Raw genomic sequence first — 21,725 nt, 5'->3', positions numbered from 1 at the left:
AGGCCTGGATTGCTTTGAAGAGGCTGTTGACAGAAATATGGACCTTATAGTTACTTCCAGTGAGGCCTTAGACAGAAATGATGTCATTGCAATCTGAAGAAAGGTGATCCTTATTTTAAAGTGGCAGAGGATTTGGCAAAATTGACTCCTGATGTTAGATGGAAGCCAGATTTTATGAGTTTGTATATTTAGCTGAGGAGATTACCAAATGAAGTGTGGAAAGTACAGCCTGGCTTATCCTTGCATCTTAAATTAAAATTTAAGAGAAGAGAAATAAGCTTAGAACTGAACTCCTGGGCACAAAGAAACCAGAAACGATGATCTGGAAAATTTCAAGCTTCCAGAAAGGAAGTTTTCCAGGAGCTTTCCAGAAAGGAAATCATTTACTGAAATGATTTAAGGCTTTTTGAAAATATTGTGATGGAATGAATGTATTTGCATATGGAAAGAACATGTCTTTCTGGGATCCAGAGGGTGGAATGTGACAGTTTGACCCTAGGATCATGTCCTTAGAGCTAATCCATTCCTGTGCCTGTAAACCTTTGTAGGTGGGACCTTTGATTAAATTTGTTTGTGGGCCTTTGATTAGATTGTGTGGCCCAGGGTAGTTCTTAATCTGTTACTGGTGTCCTTTATAAATGAGAGAAATATGCAGAGAAACAGAGAGGAAAATTCCTAGAAGCTGAGAAAGAAAGCCAGAGGCAGCAGGAAACTTAAAGCAATGGAGGCTGGAGGAAAAAGAAGAGACTGGCAGATGCTGCCATTGTGCCCTGGCACATGGCTGACCACCCACAGCTGTAGCTCAGGGAGAAAGAATCTCCTAAAGATCACTTGATTTGGAAGTTTTCTTATCCTCAGAACTATACGCCTTTAAGTTAATAATAGCCCATTGTAAAAGCCAACCCATTTCTGGTCTACTGCTTTGGCAGGCTTTAGCAAACTAAAACAATAGTCCAATACAAAAAATCAAATAAATATGAAAGTAGACATTAATGGGAAAAGTGAGAGTCAAGAAAAGGTATGACTTATAAAGACTAGTAAAATGACAGAAGCCCTGCAGTAATCAGTGTTTTAGTTTCCTAGGCTGCTCAAAGCAGATATCATGAAGAGGGTTGGCTTTAAATAATGAGGAATTCATAAGCTTACTATTTGAGGTCGTGAGACATCCAAATCCTTGGCTTCTCTGCCATGTGGCAAGGCACATGACATCATCTACTGGTTGCTCCCATTTCTCCCAGGTTTTGTTGATTTCAGCTTCTTACTTCCCTGGCTCATGCTCACTCTCCCTCCCTCTCCCTCTCCCTCTCTCTCTCCCCCTTCCTCTCCCTCTCCCTCTCCCTCTCCTTCTACTTCTCTCTTTCTCTCCCCCTCCTCCCTCTCCCTCTCCCTCTCCACCCCCCCCCCCCCAATCCTCTCTGTTTCTATTCATTCTGGTTATAAAGTACTCCATTAAGAGGCTTAAGATCCATCCTGATCAATCTGGGTCATACCCTAACTGAAGTAACCTCATCAAATGGCCTTAAAATAGGCTCACACCTACAGGAATGAATTAGACTTAATAATATTTTTCTCTGGGGGTATACACAGCTTTAAAACCACCACAATTAGTGATAACTTTCAATGTCAATGGATTAAACTCTCCATAATGGCATAATGGATAAAAAAGCATGACCCAACTGCATTCTGTTTACAAGAGACTCACCTTAAATTCAAAGACAAAAATAGATTGAAAGTAAAAGGATAGAAAATATCTATACCATGAAAGTAGTAGGTAAAAGAATTGAGATATTAGTCATAAAATGAATATAGCTCTGATACCTGCAACAATATGGGTGAACCTTGAAAACATATTGATTGTAATAAGCCAGACACAAAAGTTGGATTTTGGATGACATCACTGATACGAAAAATTAGAATATGCAAATTCATAGAGTCAGAAACTAGAGTATAGGTTTCCAGGTACTGGGGTATTGGTAGGCATTGGGGAGTTAAGCCTTAAAATGTACAAAGTTTTTATTTGGGACAACGGAAAGTTTTGCTAATAGATGATGATGATGATAGCACATACATTTCAGTAATATTAACATAATTAATACTACTGAAATGTATATTTGGATTTGGTTAAAAGTAGGAATTTTAGGTTTTATGTAGAAATTTAAAAATACATATAGAACTGTGCAACACAAACAGAGGGCCCTAAAGTAAACCTTGTACTGTAGTTAATAGTACAGTGATAAAATTGTGCTTTCATCAACTGCAATAAATGTACCGTACTAATGGAAGGTGTTAATAATAGGTTGGTTCATAGGAACTTTGTATTTAAGCATGATTTTTTCTATAAACCTACAACTTCTCAAATAAAAATTTGAAAAAATTGCAGAGAAAAAAAGATCACTGCTAATACCTTACCCAGAGGTGACTTCTTTTGGCTTATGTCATTACCATTTAAAAAGGAAAAAAAAAGCATTTTATTCCTTAATTTCCTCTTTTTTCTCAGTTACTTCTCTTAGTTCTTTTATCTATTATATTTACCCATCCAAAATTTTGACAGAACCGTAAATAGAAACAATAACATTAAAATGGAAATAAATCTTTGATTAAACATGTCATGTTTAAAATATTTAACCATTGTGTTCAATACAGTGTTGTCCTTTTAGATTTTGTGTTCCAGTAGCACAGATCCTAATAAGTAACATTGGTTTAGAAGAAAATATTGTTGGTTTAGTTCCTAGCATGGTGTCATGCTCATAAGGAGTTTGTGGTGTAAATATGATTTCATTATGATGAATTAATTGCATCATCTTCCAAAGATTTCATGTATTTGGTGATATGGGATGATAGGAAATATGAAAATGTGTTAGGACTATGACCAAGTAGTTGAAATTTGCCTCTAATAGTGACAGTATCATAAACACCCATGCCAGTGTCTTCAGATTAGAAGCACTGAGCTGTTAAAGCAGTATCTTAGCCTTTTACATTAAGTTAATCATCCCAAGTTAAGAGCTCTTGTACAATGCAATTCAATAACAAAGCTCTATCTTTTTTAATTCTTTAAGTTATCTCTTCTTTATGTGCAGTTCTGGAATTGTATCCCAAACTTTCAGTCTCTCTCTGTATCAAAGTTTTCAAAAGGATTTCTCTGCCTGTTTAAGTCTTCTGTTTGCAAGTTGATCTGCCAAGTACTATTTGGCCTATAAGATCATTTAGCTTGATGAGTGGCAGCTTCTGCCAAATGCCTTTGTAATATGTCCAGAACTGAAAATCGCAGTGTAGATACTGGGAAAGCAGAACTGTTATGCATTTTGATTTTGGAATCTAGGGTAGATACCTGTTTCACCACGCTGACAAACCTTGATTTAATCTAGCACACAAAAATTGCTACTTTACAGTTGGTCTTTGATTACTGAGACTTACTCTAAGTTGGTTTACAGGGGCTTAAAACCCTTCATGGGATTATTTTTCTCTTTTTAACCCCTTGAGAAATGCCTTCACTAAGCTGTGACCTCATGCCCTTTGCTTTTATTGAAAGGGCAACAAAAAACTTCCTAGTAGAAAGGAGTTTCTGAGTTGTATTTTTTTCCTTCACAATTAATGTTGAAAATAATTTTATCCTATTCACTGGCTGTCTTTATATAAAGTTTCAAATTATATTAATAATTTTCAACAAATGAATTTCTTTCAGAAAAAATTCATCTGTCAGAAAATGAAAAATATATAATTGAACAACCTTTTCGCCTTATTATCTCAAAAACTGAGAGCCAAAACTGACTCTTCAAATATATTATTCTCAACTTTAATAACTGAAAGATCTAGTTATATGTGCTTCATTCTAAGAGACTGTCTTCTATTTAAATGTTTTGCTGTACACATAAGTATAAAGTGTGTGTATATGTGTACATTTGGAGAGAGGGAGAAATTTGCTTCTGGAATTTAGTTATATTTATAACTAACCACATTATTGTGTTGTTACTAAGCAGCCAACTTCATATTTGATAAATGAGCTTTCCTTTGGTAACAAAGAATCATCAAAAGTTATTTCTTGTGGCATTGTGTACTTAATAAACTTTTGCTTTATTGTCTTTTAAATGTATCTTAGCAGTTATTATATAGCAGTAGGTAGTATGTAAATCTGTTTATCTAGTCCTGAAAAACTAATTGAATTATCCCTGCTACCACCTTGTGTTCCCCCTTCGCTAGTTATTTAAAAGTCCTTGGTTTTGCTTGTTTTCTTGCCTTCATGTTGTTAGTATTTTCATGTTGTTTTGTATTTTCTTTCCTGGTTTGATTTCCCTAAAAATGTTGATTTTATCATAGCAACTACTTTTGAGAACATCATCAAGAAGATTGAAATGTGTGTCCATTAAAAACTCAGAAACAAAGGTAGAATTCTCAAGAAACACTTTTCTTGCTAAACACTTTTCATGCTAAAAAATTAGTAATTTCTTCTAAAATATACAAGGAAACTCACTTTGTTTCTCCGCATTTAGATCAAATTAGAACAGAGCATATTTCACATTCAAAAGCCATGCTGACATTCTCTGATCATTCTATTCCATGGGTTTCAGTATACCAGTTATCTAATCTTGTGTGCTCATGTACTTAATAGATTTTATGTGCAACTTTGCCTTAAAAGTATTAAAAATAGTAGGAGGCAATTGTGTTCCACTCAGGCATGTGTGATGACAGATGGAGACAATCTTTTCATGTTGTCTTTTCAACAGTTATACTCTGCAAGACTTCAAGCTCTTCTTGGCTATAGGGAAATTAAAAGTTGGCGATTCAGCCTTTAATTTTGATCCATCTGCTCAAACTAATGAGACGTCTCATTTGTAAGCTTCTCTTTGCGTTACCAAATGAAAGTACAGCTTTATCATTCCTGTTAATAATTCCCCTCCTCCTGTGTAACTTGCAGAATAGGAAAATAATTGATGCCTTAACCCTATTGAGACCTATTGAGATCATTCTTGTTATGCAAACTTTGTTACAGGATAGGAAAAGAAATTAGAAACTGCCTCAGAGATTATGGCATATTTAGTAAGTCAACTTGTTCTTTTTCACATTACCAAAAAAGTTGACTCTTGTTTAATAGCTTTTTTACTCAAAATCTACCTCCAGTTTCAGGATATAAAAAACTCATTAATAAAGAGAAAAGCAAAATTGTCTTTTTCAACTTTGGATTAATGCTAAATATCAGTCTTTCCTTATTCAGATGTATGTCTTGTTTTCTCTTTCTTCATTTTCATAACTTTTTAGTAAATGTTTCTATTTCTTATAAGGAAACACTTTTAAAAATTGACTAATAATTATGGATTAACTTAATTTATTATGATCTGAAGGGAAAAGTTTTTAGCAGTGTTTCTTAGTTTATTAAAAGAAAAGTCATTATGTACAATTGAAGCAAATTTTACCCTGCTAACTTTAGTAATGGGACTTTTCATTGGCCCTTTTGTCCGGAAAATTTTTTCTCTAGATAAAAGCATCTTTGTTTCTTGATATTGATATAACTGTCTTATCAAGTTTGCCTAACGTGACTTTTATTTGTGCTTTATTTGATTGCCTTCTTTGCTGTTTTCCCCTGTTGAGATATAACCCCAAAAGGATATGAAAGCAAGATTCTTGAGGAGACATTTTAACAATTATGAGCACAAATGTTAAAGATATTTTTCCTCTATCTTTGCCACTAAGTATGGTACACTAAAGAAATATTTTAGGTATTTGTTAACTACAAAAAAATCTAAAGGAATTATTTCCCAAACCTCTACTTTAAAAAATCCATCCTGCCTCTCTCAAATAAAGCTCTGATGAGTCTTCTAATAAGGATGAAATTTCCTTATGTCTCCATGTCTTACAGGCAAAAAGTATTTTTTGGTACCATTGAGTACTCTTTTTTACTTTTTATATAGTATTACCAGGTTTTGCTTAGAATTTTTTATCTTTCCTATATCATAAGATAAAAATACATTTACTATATCTGCATATAACTTATGTACTGTGTAAAAAAATAGTTTATACTCTTATGTGCTTTAGCAGTGATTTCTTGGATGTGAGGAGGATAAGGCATTATGGTATTGGTTTATCTATTTATTCATTCCTTTATGAATGAGTGAATGAATTTTAAATTTAAATTTAGTTTAACACTCATTTATTATAGATATTCTATGTGTAAAGTACTTGAAATAATGAGTTGAAGTGCAAATTAAATTCCCGTTTTGATCAAATGCCACATGGTTGAGAGTTGACATCAATATTTGGCTAAAGTGAAGGCCAAAGCAGAATATCACTGTCTGTATTAGTCAACCAAAGGGGTTCTGATGCAAAATACCAGATATTGGTTGGTTTTTATAAGGAGTATTTATTTGGGGTAGGAGCTTACAGATACCAGGCCATAAAGCATAAGTTACTTCCCTCACCAAAGTCTATTTTTATGTGTTGGAGCAAGATGGCTGCTGTGAGGGTTCAGGCTTCCTGGGTTCCTCTGGGCTCAGCTCCTGTGTTCTCCACAAGGGCAGCTGTAGACTATGAGGCTCTCTAGGCTTTGCCTCTCTCCACAAGGTCAGCTGTATACTATCAGGTGAATGGCTCTGTCTCTTTCCAGAGGGCTCCAGCTTAAGACTTGAGCATCAAACTCCCAACATCAAAACTCCAACATTAAGAACCTTCAACTTTGTTCCTTGCCATGCCTTTTATCTTGTGAGTCCTCACGCACCAAGGGGTGGGGACTCAACACCCTAATCATAACAGTCGTGCCCGGGTACAGACTGATTACAAGCTAATCCAATATCTCTTTTTGGAATTCATAACCATATCAAACTGCTACATTGTCATACAAGGAAATTGTGATATAATGGCAATTTATCAAGTATAATTTAATTATAATTGTAAATTTAGTTAGATTTTTGAAGTTGAACATTGTAGCTCAAGAGCATTAATTTCTTAGATGGCAGCTACTAAATTGGCCCTGCAGTCACTATACTGTGTGTTTGTGATAGTATTAAATGCTCGTTTTTAGGTGAGGTCAGTAGAAGAGCAACACTTTTTGTACTAACTCTGTTTAGATACAATACTATGTTTTCTCCAAATTATTAAGCTCTCCTTCCTCTTTGATAGTATGTTACTTATATAAAAAGTTATACCTTCTTTTCTCCTAAACTTGAATATTAGTCATTGACAATTGATACTATTTCATTTAAGTAAGCCCACAAACTGAAGCTTAAAGAGGATACTTTGTACCTTTCATTTATCCTCACTTACATTTTTTATTTCTAATATATTTGCATTGACTTTTTTGTTCCATACAATCATTTGAAAAAGCTTAAACCTTTTATCTTCAGCTAGCAATAGAGAAGATAATTGGTTTTCAAGAAGATGAAATCACGAAGTTGCTGTGGCTCCAGCAACTGAGCTCCCATTTCCATATGGAGGACCTGGGTTCAATCCCTGGGACCTCCTGATAAAAAAAAAAAGAAAAGAAAAAGGGCATCCCAGACCTGTGTGGAGAGGCATGGCAAAGCGATGTACCAAAAAGAGAGTGACGCAACCAAGTAGGAAAAAAAAAAAGAAGACAAAATCATCTTTGATATTTAGAAAAAAATCCAAAAGACATGCCTTTATATTACTTAGGCTGTTATACTGACCAAAAAGTTTGGTGATTTACGCTATTGCATAATTACTGGTCTTGCCTAATTAGGAAACATGGAAACTGTTGGCCTAGGAACTCTGCTCTTCTGCCTTCCAATGTCTACATAGCAGGACAAAGCCAAAGCTTGATGCATCCTTAATAAAAAGATTTATTTTTTTAAAAAGGCTAAATCCCCTGCCAAAAGGAGCTCATAGTTGAGAATAAAATAAACATATAATTATATAGAGGTTGTAGAAGTATAAGTAGCTGCAAAATGCTAATTTCATCCATTAGCATGGATGAAAGTAATGTGTAACACTCTTGCCAGTACTCTAAACCTTGTACTTGTTTTGTCTGGTTCTTGTGTTACAAAACTCTCCTTGTTTTCCTCAGTCTTCCTAACTCTGGCAGTTTTTCTTTTCTTCTTCACAGACATTTCCTTCTCCTCTTGGCTTGGTCCTAGGCCCTTTTTAAATTTAGCACTCTTTCTTGTAGTTTTTTCCCATCCCAATTATATCCTTTATGAAGATAACACAACCCAGGCCTCCTATCAGCTCCAGACCCACATTATCCCATCTTCTCCTTCAGTATCTCAAGAGCAGTATGTCCAAATCAAATTCATAAACTTCCCCCTACACCAGTGCTCTTCTGTTATTCCTCAGTTCAATGAATAACAGGACTATAGATTTAGTTCCATAAACCAGAAACCTAAAAGTCATCCTTGTGAATCTCTGTCCTTGTTTCTCATTTTTAATCTCTCACCAAGGCTTATAGATTTTAACTTCTAAATATCTCTCAAATCTGCCCATTTTTCTCCATCTCCTCCTCCTCCTACACCATCACCATCACTACCTAATCCAAGCAACCATCATGTCATCCCTAGACTGCAACAGCCATCTCCTAACTGCTCTACCTGCATCCATTCTATCCCTCCTATAACTAGGGCACTCCAGCTTGTAAGATAATCCTTTCAAAACACAATTCCTCTTATGACACTAGACTACTTAAACCTCTTCGGTGTCTTCCAGTTTTTCTTAGGATAAAAGTGATGCTTCTTTAAAAGGGCCCAGGAGTCCCTGTATTGTTTAGCCATGACTTCCTTCCATCTTTCTCCCTCAAATCCTACCTCACCTCCCACCACCCTGGCCTTCTTTCAGTCACTTGTCATAGTGATATCCTTTCAGTTTTCTCTGGACCTTTATACAACTTATTCCCTCTACCTGACACATTCTTCCTTATTCTCTTTGCATAGTTGTCCTCTACTAAATCCTTCAGATTTCATCCTTCTTTGACCTCTCTGACTATTTCACCTTCTTTTTATGAACTTTTAAAACAATTTGTAAATCTTTATCATACTTACAGTTTTAGGGCTGTTGTTGATTAATGTCACTCTTCATCTTAAGATTTTAAGTCCCAAAAGGGGTGTTTCTGATTTTCTTCACGATTTTGTGCTCATGACTTCACTAGTGCCTGGCACATAGTTGGTGATCATAATACTGATCAGCAGATGAATAAATGAATGGAAGGTGATAAAGAAGGTGATACCTGAAATTATTAAAGGATTAGGGGATAAAACCACTTCAAGGAACACCAAGAAAGTAATTAGTCCCACAGTAAATTGAATGTCAAGGCTGAGGTGTGAACAACATGGAGATGTGGAATAAGACCAGAGACAACTTTGACCACATTCTTAGGAATTTATTTTTCTTGTATGCTGTAAAGATCAATGAAGTAGTGTTGGTATTCTCTTTATGTTTTTTTATAAATTTATTTTTATTATTTCATCTAGTTATAAGTCATCTCATTTTGACCTATTTTAAGATAACCTTCTAACTTAGCTATTTTCCATTAACATATTATTGCTTTCTTTTATTTCTGTTCATAAAGCCATTAAGGAGTAACTTTTGAACTCTTTTACAAACTTACATTTTTAAGAGAGCAGAGAAATTATTTTTCCAAAAAAAACCCTATCAAGAGTACTTAGTTATATTCTTGAGATTTTATATTAACCTTGTAATGTTCTTCTCATTTTCAAAAGGAATACTTTTTTGTGTCTTTTACAATGGGTATTTATTAACTCATAAGCTGTAGTAGTCAGACAAAGGGGTCCTGATGCAAAGTACCAGAAATCTCTTGGATTTTATAAAGGGTATTTATTTGGGGTAAAAGCTTACAGCCCTAAAGAGGCCAACTCCAGGCTGCTTTCTTACCAGTCACCTGTCATGTGTAGAAGCAAGGTGGAAGTCAATCTCTGCCTGGTCTCTCCTTCCTTCTTCCTCTTAAGGCTCCGTGGTCCCAGTTTTCTTCCCATCTCGGCTGTAGGCTGGCATAGGGCTCATCTCTCAAGGCTTCCTATATCAATCTGGCATAGGGCTCAATTCTATCCAGGCCTTATCAGCTGCTCAAGGCTCTGGTCTCTTCAGCTGCAAACTATCAGGCAAATGGCTCATCTCTCCTAGGACTGTTTGAGCCTTCTCCTTTCGGTCATGTGGCCGGACCAAATGACCTGAGTTCTTTCCTCTTCCTAATGTCTTCTTGAGTAAGTGCCTGTTTATATCAGCCCACCAAGGAGGCAGGGACCCAACCCCTAATCACGCCCTACTGATTGGTCAAATCAAAGCCCTAGGTTTAACAGGTATTTTAATCAAGACATGTCAGCTGAATAGAACACATACAAAGGGTATCACGCCCAGAGGAACAGATTAGTTTACAAACATAATCTCTCTTTTGGGGATTCATAAATAATCTGAAACTGCCACATATGTTTACAGTTCTGAGGCCATGAAATTGTCCAGATCAAGGCCTTATCAAGCAATACTTTCTTCCTGAAGACCAGCTCTCTGCAATGCTGGACTCCTCTGCGATATGGCAAGGCACATGGCAGCACCTGCTGATCTCTCCCTTCTCTCTAAGTTTCATGGCTTCTGTTTCTTGCTTATGGCTTTCTCTTTCTGTGGCTTTTTTTTTTCCCTTCCATATTCATCCCATTTATAAAGGACTCCAGTAAGACAACTATGACCCACCCTGGGCCAGCCCTTATTGAAGAAATGCAATCAGATGTCCCACCTACAAAATAGGTCCACACCCACAGGAATGGATTAACTATAAGAAAGTAATATTCTTTGGTTCATCAGGTTCAAACTCTCACACTGCCTCCCCTTTTAGGATGAGATGAGGAAGAAGAAAGGGTTAAATTTACATAAACAAACTTCACTGGCATCCTGAAGCTATCATATGTTACGAATGTTGTCCTAATTAATAAAATCGCAAAAGGGAATACTTTTTAATGAGGAATATTCACATTGCATTTTTCCTTTGTTGCCATTACATTGTTTTCCTGAGCAAATTACTAAAGCAATACATTTTTTTAAATAATTCAGTTTATTTTTAAGTAGTTTCATTTTATATACATGATTATTACACATATCATTAATACACGCTTACAATACAAAAATCCAAGTAATTAATATCTAAAAAAGGGAGAGGGAAGTATTGCTCTTGATTTCTGATACTTTCTTATTTAGATACTTTTTTAATTCAGTTTTCAAGGAGACAAATCAAAAGTGATTAATTTTTCAGAGGGCTCTATTCATATAAATTCAGTATTCAAGTATATTTTAATAAAACAGTAAACAGTTTGACTGGTTGCAAAGTCAAACTGAATATGCCATAATATTGAGCAGAAGCAGAGCTTTCTTTAACTGTACTTCCAGTAACTAGAATCAGCTTTTAATATATGAAATGGAGAGCATGACAGTGCTTTTTTTTTTGTTAAATACTTTTTAAAATTTATTGAAATATATCACTCATAAACATACATAAGCAATAAATGTATGATAGTTGTGAACGTACAAAACAAACATATGTAACATCTCACCCTACCACCAATAACTTGCATTGTTTTTAAACCTTTTTAACTAATGCTTAAAGAGCATTGCATGACAGTGCTTTTTAAATCTTACATATTAAATGCCATATTATAGGGCTGGCATTGTACAGCACACTATATCATTTGTAAATAGAGTCTTATTAAAAGTATAATTACTAAAAATAGTAAGAATTAGAAATTTTATTCCTCCTAATTTCTTTTTATCCAATTTGGAAAACAAGATGTCTTTTTTTCACTGTGCTTGGCAATGACATCATATCTATAGGAATAATTTAAACATTCTATGGATTTATATATATATATGATTCTAGAAGATTTTGTTATTGTTTAATTCGGTTGTAATTAGTTCTGCAGTTATTACAGCAAATGTACAGAACTTTAAAATAATATTCCTCACCATATTATTGTGCAGTTAAAAAGTAAAAGTGAATTGTTGAGGCACAAAATTTTAAGTGACCTACTCAGGTCACACAAGGAATGAGGGGCAGATAAAAAAGCATTCTTTTTTCTTAAGTGTCTGTGCTAAAGCCTTGTTATGTCATCTCTCAAAATCATCTCAGTGCAACAGCTACAAAAATAGATGCATTATTCAGGAATGAATGTTTAACCTACATTGCTGTTATTAATAAACCTAACTTTTAAGAATTCATATGTTTTATTATACATTATTAAAAATTTACAATTGAAATATGATCATTTTTTTAATGGCTAGGTGTATCAGTCTGCCAAAAGGGTCTGTGCTAGGTACCAGATACCTGTTGGCTTTTATAAAGGGTGTTTATTTGGGACAAAAGCTTACAGTTACAAGGCCATAAAAAGTCCAACTCAAAGTTGTTTTTTCACCAAAATCAGTTGCCACATATTAAAGCTAGATGGTCCCTGATCTTTGAGTGTTCTCTGCCTTCCCCTCTGGGCTTCCTCTTCCTCTTGATGCTCCTTGGGCCCAGCCTTTTGAGGCTTCAGGCTTAAGTGAAGTCCAGTCTCTCCTGGCATAGGTCTTGTTTCATTCTGGACCACCTCTGTCAGTCTCGACTTTCTTCCCAGTCTCAGCTGTAAGTTATCAGGCAAAATGATTGACCTCTTACCAGAGCTAAAGCTGTTAGAGCCTTCTCCTTTCTTTCACATGGCAGGATCAAAAAATGACAGAACTCCCTCTTCATGTGTGTCTTCTTGAGTGAGTGTCCGTTTATATCAGACCCAGCATGGGAATGGGGACTCAACCTGAGTAACGCTTACTGACATAGTCAAATGAGAAAAAAAAAAGCCCTAACTCAGTCTTAACAGTTAATCTAATCAGACACCTCAGTTGGATTTAATGCACTCAAAGGTTATCACACCCAGAGGAATAGACTAATTTACAGACATAATCTTACTCTTTTTTTCATAACATAATCTCACTGCCACAATAGGCATTAAGTGAGTTATGTTTAATTTTGACAAAATTGTGTCAAAAAAACAAAATTTAGATGATATAATTTTAAACAAGTTCTGTGAAAGTTACCTATTAACATGATTTTTTAAAAATTCTAGTTATAGAACCTACAAAATTTAGAAGAGGGTATTATAGAGCCAAACATATTAATATAAATGTATTAAATCATATTCTAGGTGACCTTTTGCTTTTTATGAAAACTCCTAATAAAATACTCAGTGTTTTCTGGTATTCTTTCGTGCTTGTCAATCAAAGCTTGAAGAACACTGTCTTTTCAGCTCATTCTTTTGCAGTGATCTTTGGATTATATGGAATGGGGTCACCTAAATAACTTTGCTGGAAAGCCTCCATACATTGTAGCAAATGTATAGTAGAATTTTTCATAAAGCCATCTAAATAACCTTATTCCTCCAAGTGATCTAAATACTTCCCAAATATTTTGTGTAAACATAGGAATAATGGGCACTTTTTGCACCAGTTCCCACATGAGCAAAGCCTTTATGATTACCCCATACATTGTTGTAGGTTTCATCATTAATTAGGGCTGCTCGAATGCCACGTGGTGAAATAGCTAGCAAGTGACCATTCTTCAGTTTCTACACATTTTTCTCCAGGTCCATGGAGGGCACAAAATACATCAAGTAAACTAAACCCTGAAATTTTAAAGACAACATGATCAGCAACAACTTGGCAAGTTCTGCCTTTATAGATAAAATTTTTATCTATAGTTAAAATCTATGGGACTACCTCCATGATAAAAATTATAGGTGCTTGTGCTCCTGCTGGCATTTTTTTTTTCCACCCTGTGAACTTCATAACCATGCCAAATTGCTGCATGTCTGGCCCACAAATTAGCCACCATTTTCCTTGCACCATCCCACAAATTATGAGGACAGTCTTTTTAAAATACATTCTCTTGTTAATGTATAAGAAAATAATAAGGCAGAGAAAGAAGATAGTAAAGTAAGGAAGTAGTGAAAGTATTAGTGGCGTAAAAATCCCTAAGAGATAGTTGCAAACTTCAAATAGTCCTTTAATTCTTCTACACCAGACCATTCTTTTAGTACTTGACCTAGACAAATCATGTAGGACATAGAATCCTGTCCTTCACCACAGGTTTAATTTTTGTCTGTCGTTTTTCTTTAGGTGAAAATGACAAATTCAATCTCTTCATTTCCATAGCAGCTATTTAATTTTGCCATAGAAAATAGATAGTATCTTGTCCCAAGCTTCAATGTATGTATTTTCGGGAGGGAACAAGCAGTGTTAGAAGTTCGTCTACGGCCCAGCAGCCCAGTGAAGTGAGATTTGCATGGTCCATTCTTTCCGAGCAACCTGTGAGGAGGAAGCCCAGTGGTGGCCGCACGTTTGGTGTTACCTAAAGCAAAACATTATTGCAACAAGTGAATCAGTGCAGCGATGTAAAAAGAAAAGGCTAATGAATTACTTTCCTCCCACATTGCTTCACCCCCAGGACCTCTACCCTGAAATCTATCCAATTTTCTGGCACATACAGACATATATAGGTATGAACATATATTTAAGTATATGTAGGGATTTTTCGTTTTCTTTTGTTTTGAGGGACCAGGATCTGGGGATTGAACCCAAGACCTCATATGTGCGAAGCCAGCACTCAACCACTGAGCCACATCGGCTTCCCTGAGTTGATTCTCTTGTTTATTTTGCTTGTTGTCCATTTTCGGTTTTTTTCAGGAGGCATCAGAAACGGAACCTGGGACCTCCCATGTGAGAGGCAGGAGCTCAACTGCTTGAGCCACATTTCTAACCCCATTTGTGCTTTTTAAAGTTGAGAATCATTTCTGAAATTATAGCATATGTTGACAGCACAGAAGAACAATTTCTCTTGAAATTATGTTTAGAAATTTTGAGGATCTGAACTAAGTTTAGATCTGTCCTTTCACATTCTATGGATGTCTTCCTAATTGTTAATTTTTTTAAATTGATAATAGTGAATGTAATGGGGGAAATTTTTATAAAATCACCTAAGTTCCCTTTTCCTTACTACCTTCCCATTTTAGGTTTCAGCCCTAAAACTCACCCTACTCCCAAGGAAGGGAGGACATTATATAATCTGGAGAAAAATAGCAAACCAAGTAGCATTATCTATTTTCTTGAAACTGGTCTGCTTCATATAGTTTATTGTTGAATACCAAGGAACATATCAAACTGGACTGAAACTTGGACAGTAGAGTTTATGCTCCATCCACTTCTCAGGGCCTGTATTATATAGTTTTACATTCTCATTCTTTTTATGTACCTGATGAGTTTAACTTCCTTGTAGAAGTTACCACCTTTTCCATCCACTTTCTCATTTCTGTGCCTTCTTTTGTGCCTTTCTTTAACTACATATCTATAAATTTTAAGGTAGCAAAATGTGAATATGATACAAGGTTCTTTGCCTCAAGAGGTACTGTTTTTTAATCAAGTATTCTGTAATGTAACTCTGAGTTTATTTCATACCTCAGAATGTCTTACATAAAAATAAATATAATTGGACTTTGCATATATGTTTTATGCATATAACCAATGTATAAATGCATGTTTATTGACATAGTACATAACATGTATATATATAATTTATTTGAAAATCTTGTTTTTTTGATTCAGAATAGATCCATAGCTTATTTAAATAAAATATTCTTGAATTATGAATTGAGTATATTATTTGGCAGTTTATTTTATATAATCTTTGTGATTATAATATTAACTTACAGTAAATATTTAATGGAAGGGTTACTATAAAAGAGCCATTGTGGAACACCAAAAAAAATAAGGGAGAATTATGTTCCAACAAGACCTAAAGGCATGTGGAAAGGCATGAATCTCTACTCAGTAAGAGAGTAAACTACTTTTTTAAAATCTAGAAAATGAAAAAAAAAAGCTTTCTAATTTTACCTACATTGCATACTAATTCTCTCCAGTGGTCCTTTTGCCCTATTCTCCATGTACCAAGATCTTCTTTTTTCTGTGTCATTTCTGTATTTTTGAGCCCATAGTTTAAATGAATAAATGGATATTCAAATGGCAATGTACCCTTTTGGTATAATCATCTTAACTCTAGGTTTATAGAATAACAGTCATAATTTTTTCTTGTTTTTCTAATTTCTTTTTTCATTTTTCTTTTTTTACTAAAAGTGTTGATTGAGCAGTATAGTAAGAGTATAGTACAGATTTGTAGAGAATTGAGGTCATTATTGTTTGTGTTTATGAAAGTGGCCTAAAAAACTGAAGGAGAGGGAAACGGACTTTGGCCCAGTGGTTAGGGCGTCCGTCTACCATATGGGAGGTCCGCGGTTCAAACCCCGGGCCTCCTTGACCCGTGTGGAGCTGGCCATGCGCAGTGCTGATGCGCGCAAGGAGTGCCGTGCCACGCAGGGGTGTCCCCCGCGTGCGGGAGCCCCACGCGCAAGGAGTGCGCCTGTGAGGAAAGCCGCCCAGCGTGAAAAGAAAGTGCAGCCTGCCCAGGAATGGTGCCGCCCACACTTCCCGTGCCCGTGCCGCTGACGACAACAGAAGCGGACAAAGAAACAAGACGCAGCAAATAGACACCAAGAACAGACAACCAGGGGAGGGGGGGAAATTAAATAAATAAATAAATCTTTAAAAAAAAAAAAAAAAAAAACTGAAGGAGACAGTTAAGTGCCATTCTAAGAGAAGTTACAGTTTGGGGATTTCCACCTTTTTACCAATACTGTTTTAATTAATCTACTAGTAAATTTGATTTATAATATATTGGCTTAGTAATATTTCTTCTGCTCTAGTAAATTTTTAAAAATAAGGCTTCTTTTAGGAAGAAGGTCTTAATGTCACTTGGGAATATTAAATGCACAGTTGGGTTTTTAGAAATTATAAATAGTGGTTATTTTCTAAGAAAAGAAATGAAAAATCTGAAAGAAGTCTTTAAAATATATTTTATGTTCTTGCTTTACTGACGTTAGATTCAGTACAGAACATCTTATGTTGAATAATAATATTCCATCAAGTCCAGTGGCATTTGTAGAAATGAAATTGTTAGCTCACTAATGAATTTTATTTGCATAGTGATAGACTAGCTGGTCTTGCCTAATTTGCTCTACAGAATAGATCGTTGCTATTTTCGGGTTGTCAATAACAAGTGCCTATGCAAGTTAGACTGTCTTGAACGTCAGTAAAATATTTTTCTCTGGATACTGTAATATAATGAAGAAGGATTCTTCATTCTGTCTCATCAGCCTTTATTGACTGACCCGGATTTTACAAAGAATTAAATGGATCCACATTTGTACTCTGGGGGCTAACTGGAAGCAGCCACAGTAACAGTAGTTTGGGTCTCACCATTTTATTTTAATCATATTTGGGATCATATTTGATTCAGCATGAGTTCAGGGTGCTGAATATTTAGACCTCTTGTGCTGTTTTTCTTTGATCATTAAATTAATCATTATAAGTGGTTGACTTCAATATATGCTCCTTAAACTTTTTTTTTTTGCTTACAGGTATGTGTGTCTATATGATTTTTAAAAATTATAATACATATATTCTTTATGTAGATCTGAACTAAAAAGTGAAAATAGATTTCTAAACTTAGAAACTTATAAGAACTGAAAATGTTTCATGATTTAAAATCTCTTTCAATTGTCCATTTACCTTTATAAGTTAAAAACTGGCATACCCCCTTATTCTAATGCAATTCCTCTGTCAGGGACAGAGAAAAGTAATTTGTCTGGTGCCTCTAAAACCAAGGACTGTTATTGAAAACCTGGAACACACACCTGTTAGACTCTTATCCCTATGGATCAGGGATCTGGCAGCCTTCCTAAAAGGAAAAATGTAATGCTATTTGGCAGAAAAATGTAATGCTATTAGTCAACTTGAAGACTAGATGATAGAGATCTTGAAATAGAACTGAGAGCGTGAACAAACTGTTCAAATGTTTCTTCCATGGACTAATCTTACCATAATTTGTTTTAATCCGGAACCCCAGTTTTCTTTATAAGAGGCAGGTCAGCAGTTTTGAGAGCATAAAATTTGGAAATGAGAAGTGTGGCAGGGGCAAGCAGTGATATTTGGGCAATTGATATTAAAGCCTGTGTGAGATCTCCAGGAACACAGTGTGTGATACTGACTTTTCTGCTTTCCCTTTTGGCATGTGAACTATATATAGGTCATCAATCTTAATTCTAGGTATTGAACAGAATGGAGATGCTTTTAAGACTAAGCTAAGGCAGTACTAGAATATACAGCAAGTACTAATTGAATACCCACAGTTTGCCAGGGATTTTTATGAAGGGAGCAGAAACAAACTCTGCATTAATGCTACTTAAATCTGTTAAAGGAAGCAAAGGTTAACAAATAATTATGCATAAAATGTAATTGTACAGCTTTAGTGAATAAGCCTTACAAAAAGAAGTATATGGTACTAGAAGAACATATAAGAGGATATTAAAAGTTTTACTGTTCCTTTAGCTCTATAGAAAATCAATCCCCTTGTTCTCTGTTTACTTTGATAACTTTTTTTGTTTACCTTGATAATTTTTCAATTGAAAACAGTTTGTAGGGAGAATCTGCGTTTAGTTGGTTTACCAAGCAGGCAATCTTTCAAGACTGCATGTATTTGAAGTAGTCCTAAACTACTAGATTTTAAATTGTACCTCCTACCACGAAGCAGTCTCTAGTCCCTTTACCTAAATCCTTGCTTCCATAGTACTTAACAACATTTAAATACTCTGTATTTTACATATATGTGCATTTATTGTCTTTCTCCTCCCTCTAGATTGAGGGCACATATTTTGACTATTCTGTTTATTGTTGTATTCCAGTATTTAGAACAGTACCTAATATATAATAAACACTAAGTATTTGTTGAATAAATGGTCTGAATTAATTTATTTCTATTCAATAAAAGTAAATGTTTCAAACATAAAGTGGCCCAAATGAATATGTGAAGGACTTTAAACATCAGTGAAGAAAATTTATTTGAAAATTTCACACATTAGAACTAAGACCGTTTTCATCCTTACAGCTTTAACTTTCAAAATTTAACCTTTCAGCAGCAACCTGTATGTGCTTTCCAGTTGTTGTGCCCATCATAAGAGCTTCTGATTTTCACCAGACCATTACTCTTTTCTGATTCATACCATTGACCTTTTAAATAACCTGTTATAATTCAGTATTCTTAACTCACTAGCTCCTTCCATAATTTTGTTACTAAGATATATTTCAAAACATAATCTTCCTTAACTGTCAAAGTGCATTACTGTTAAATCATAACCATTTTTTAAACTACACTATTAGATTAGTTTTACAGTTTCCAAATATGACATATTCATCTTTTTCTTATATTTCCTTAGGTTGCTTTATTGACTACTGTTAAACTTATTTAAAATTTCCGTTTGTGAGCCTCTGAGCACACATGAAAAACATACCTAAGGTTATATTTCTGATGCTCAGCATAGTGCTTACCACAGAACAGGCACTTTGAAACCATTATCTCCTGTTTGGTAACTTAAATTTTTTCTTAAAGATTTATTTATTTACTTTATTTTTCTTTATCTCTATCCCTCCCCCTCCCTCTCCACCAGATGTTTCTCTTGTCGGTCTGCTCATTCTTTACTCACCTTCTCCAGGAGGCACCAGGAACAGTACCTAGGACCTCCCGTATGGGAGGTGAGTGTTCAATGGCCTGAGCCACAACCACTCTCGGTGGGCTATGATTTCTGCTGGCTTATGGCATCTGTTCGTTTAGGCTTCTGCTTCTTATAAACAGTTATAGCATCTAGCTCACTGTAGTGGGTGTGGTGTCTGCTCATCTTCTTTATGAGGCACCTGAACCAGGGCCTCCCATGTGGTAGGTGGGTACCCAAGTGGTTGAGCCATATCTGCTTTCCTGGTAACTTAATTTTGGCATTATTTCAAACTTAAACAAAAATCACAAGGCTAGCACAAGAAACTCTTATACCTAGATTCATCAATTGTTTGCATTTCTCCTAATTTGCTTTATCATCCTCTGTGTGTTTGTGTATGTGTTTATCTATCTATATATTTATATATATAAAAAACATCCATTAATGATTTTCTAACTCTAATGCATTCCTTCCATTCCACTGTAGGCAAGGAAGAGTCCTTCCTCACCCCATTTATTTGTTTATATCTCTTTAGACTCAGATTCTTACTTGATTCAAAGGATTGTAACCCATTACTGTATTATTTCATTTCATGGATCATAGTGGCCCAAATTTGGCCAGTAGGAGCCTCTTCAGACTGGCTTTTTTGTCCTTTTGGCATGTCCCCATCATTCTTCTGGGCACTTCCACAACAATGACATTTTTATTTAACCAGTTATTGCCCTGCACAGAGAAGACAATACAGAGAATATTATCTTTAAATTTCCAATTAAAAAATCTTTGCCCTACGAAAATCATTGCATTCCTATGCAATAGTATACACAGAAATTTTGTAGCAACTCTAATTTCAGTGATAAAGATTTGTTTGTTTTGTTTTAAGGATTTATTGATTTATTTCTCCCCCTCCCTCCATTGTCTGCTCTCTGTGTCCATTCTCTGTATGTTCTTCTGTGTCTGCTTATATTCTCATTAGGCAGTTCTGGGAACCGATCTTGGGACCTTCTGGAGTGGGAGAGAGGCAATCATTCTCTTGCACCACCTCAGCTCCCTGGACTGCTGCGTCTCTTATTGTCTCTCCTCTGTGCCTCTTTTTGTTGCATCATCTTGCTGCATCAGCTTTCTACATGGGCCAGCACTCCTGTGCAGGGCAGCATTCCTGCATGGGGCAGCACCCCTTGTGTGGGGCAGCACTCTGTGTGGGCCAGCTCACCACACAGGCCAGCTTGCCTTCGCCAGGAGGCTCTGGGTATCAAACCCTGGACCTCCTTTATGATAGACAGGAGCCCAGTTTGCTTGAGCCACATCTGCTCCCTGATAAAGTTTTTTTAAAGTCATAATCCTTTATAATGTATATGATCTTTCAGTTATTAAAAATATTTTTTTAGCATTTAAAAAGACTGGATGGCATTTTATATTTGACTTTTTAAATGTAAACCCTAATTTTATTTTTTTAAGGTACCATGGCCAGGGATTGAACGTGTGACCTTGTATGTGGGAAGCCGGCACTCAACCGCGGAGCCACATCAGATCCCCTGAGTTGATTTTTTCTTTTGTTTACTTGTTGTTTTTAGGAGGTACTGGGGACTAAAACTAGTCCTTCCATGTGGGAAGCAGATGCTCAACCACTTGAGCCATATCTGCTCCCAAACCCTGACTGTGTGAACATGAAGTTGAGGAAGTGGATACTAGATTCTAGGGAGGCCAGAAATGTTATGAAAAACAACATTTAAGAACTGGTGATTTTTAGCTCTGGAAAGAGAAGTCATACTGGAGATCTGATAGTTTTCAAATATTTGAAGAATTATTGTGGGTAAAATGAAGTGCATCTGTTTACTCAGAGAGCACCCCCAAACTTGGTCCCAGTGAGTGATGTATAGGAAGCAGATTTTAAGTGAATGTAAAGAACATTTTTGTAACCAAACTTTTTATACCAAATGGACCACCTTCAATGCAATTGTTTCCTATTTTCCCTACAGCAGCCTTGCAAGGCAGGTATTATCATCTTCATTTTACAGATAAAAACCAAAGCACAGGTAAACTTGTCCAAGTTTATTCAGTGTATAAATGCTCAGTTATGATTCAAACATCGAAGTACTTGATTCTAAAACACTGTTGGTATTCAAAATAAGCCTGTATGATACAGATTCGAATTTGGTGTGTTGG

General features: G+C 35.5%; 1 protein-coding gene and 1 pseudogene across 1 annotated transcript in view; one reads left to right on the top strand and one right to left on the bottom strand.

Annotated features, from left to right (window-relative positions):
- ASCC3 (activating signal cointegrator 1 complex subunit 3) overlaps nt 1-21,725 on the top strand; it is a 465,644-nt gene that overhangs the window by 247,918 nt on the left and 196,001 nt on the right. The window lies entirely within an intron of this gene.
- On the bottom strand, nt 13,112-20,135 carry LOC139440061 (DGAT1/2-independent enzyme synthesizing storage lipids pseudogene; annotated as a pseudogene).

This window comes from Dasypus novemcinctus, chromosome 11, assembly GCF_030445035.2.
Source record: "Dasypus novemcinctus isolate mDasNov1 chromosome 11, mDasNov1.1.hap2, whole genome shotgun sequence".
NCBI lineage: Eukaryota > Metazoa > Chordata > Mammalia > Cingulata > Dasypodidae > Dasypus > Dasypus novemcinctus.
The sequence above is the reverse complement of the archived record's forward strand: the minus strand, read 5'-3'. Positions and strand labels throughout refer to the sequence as shown.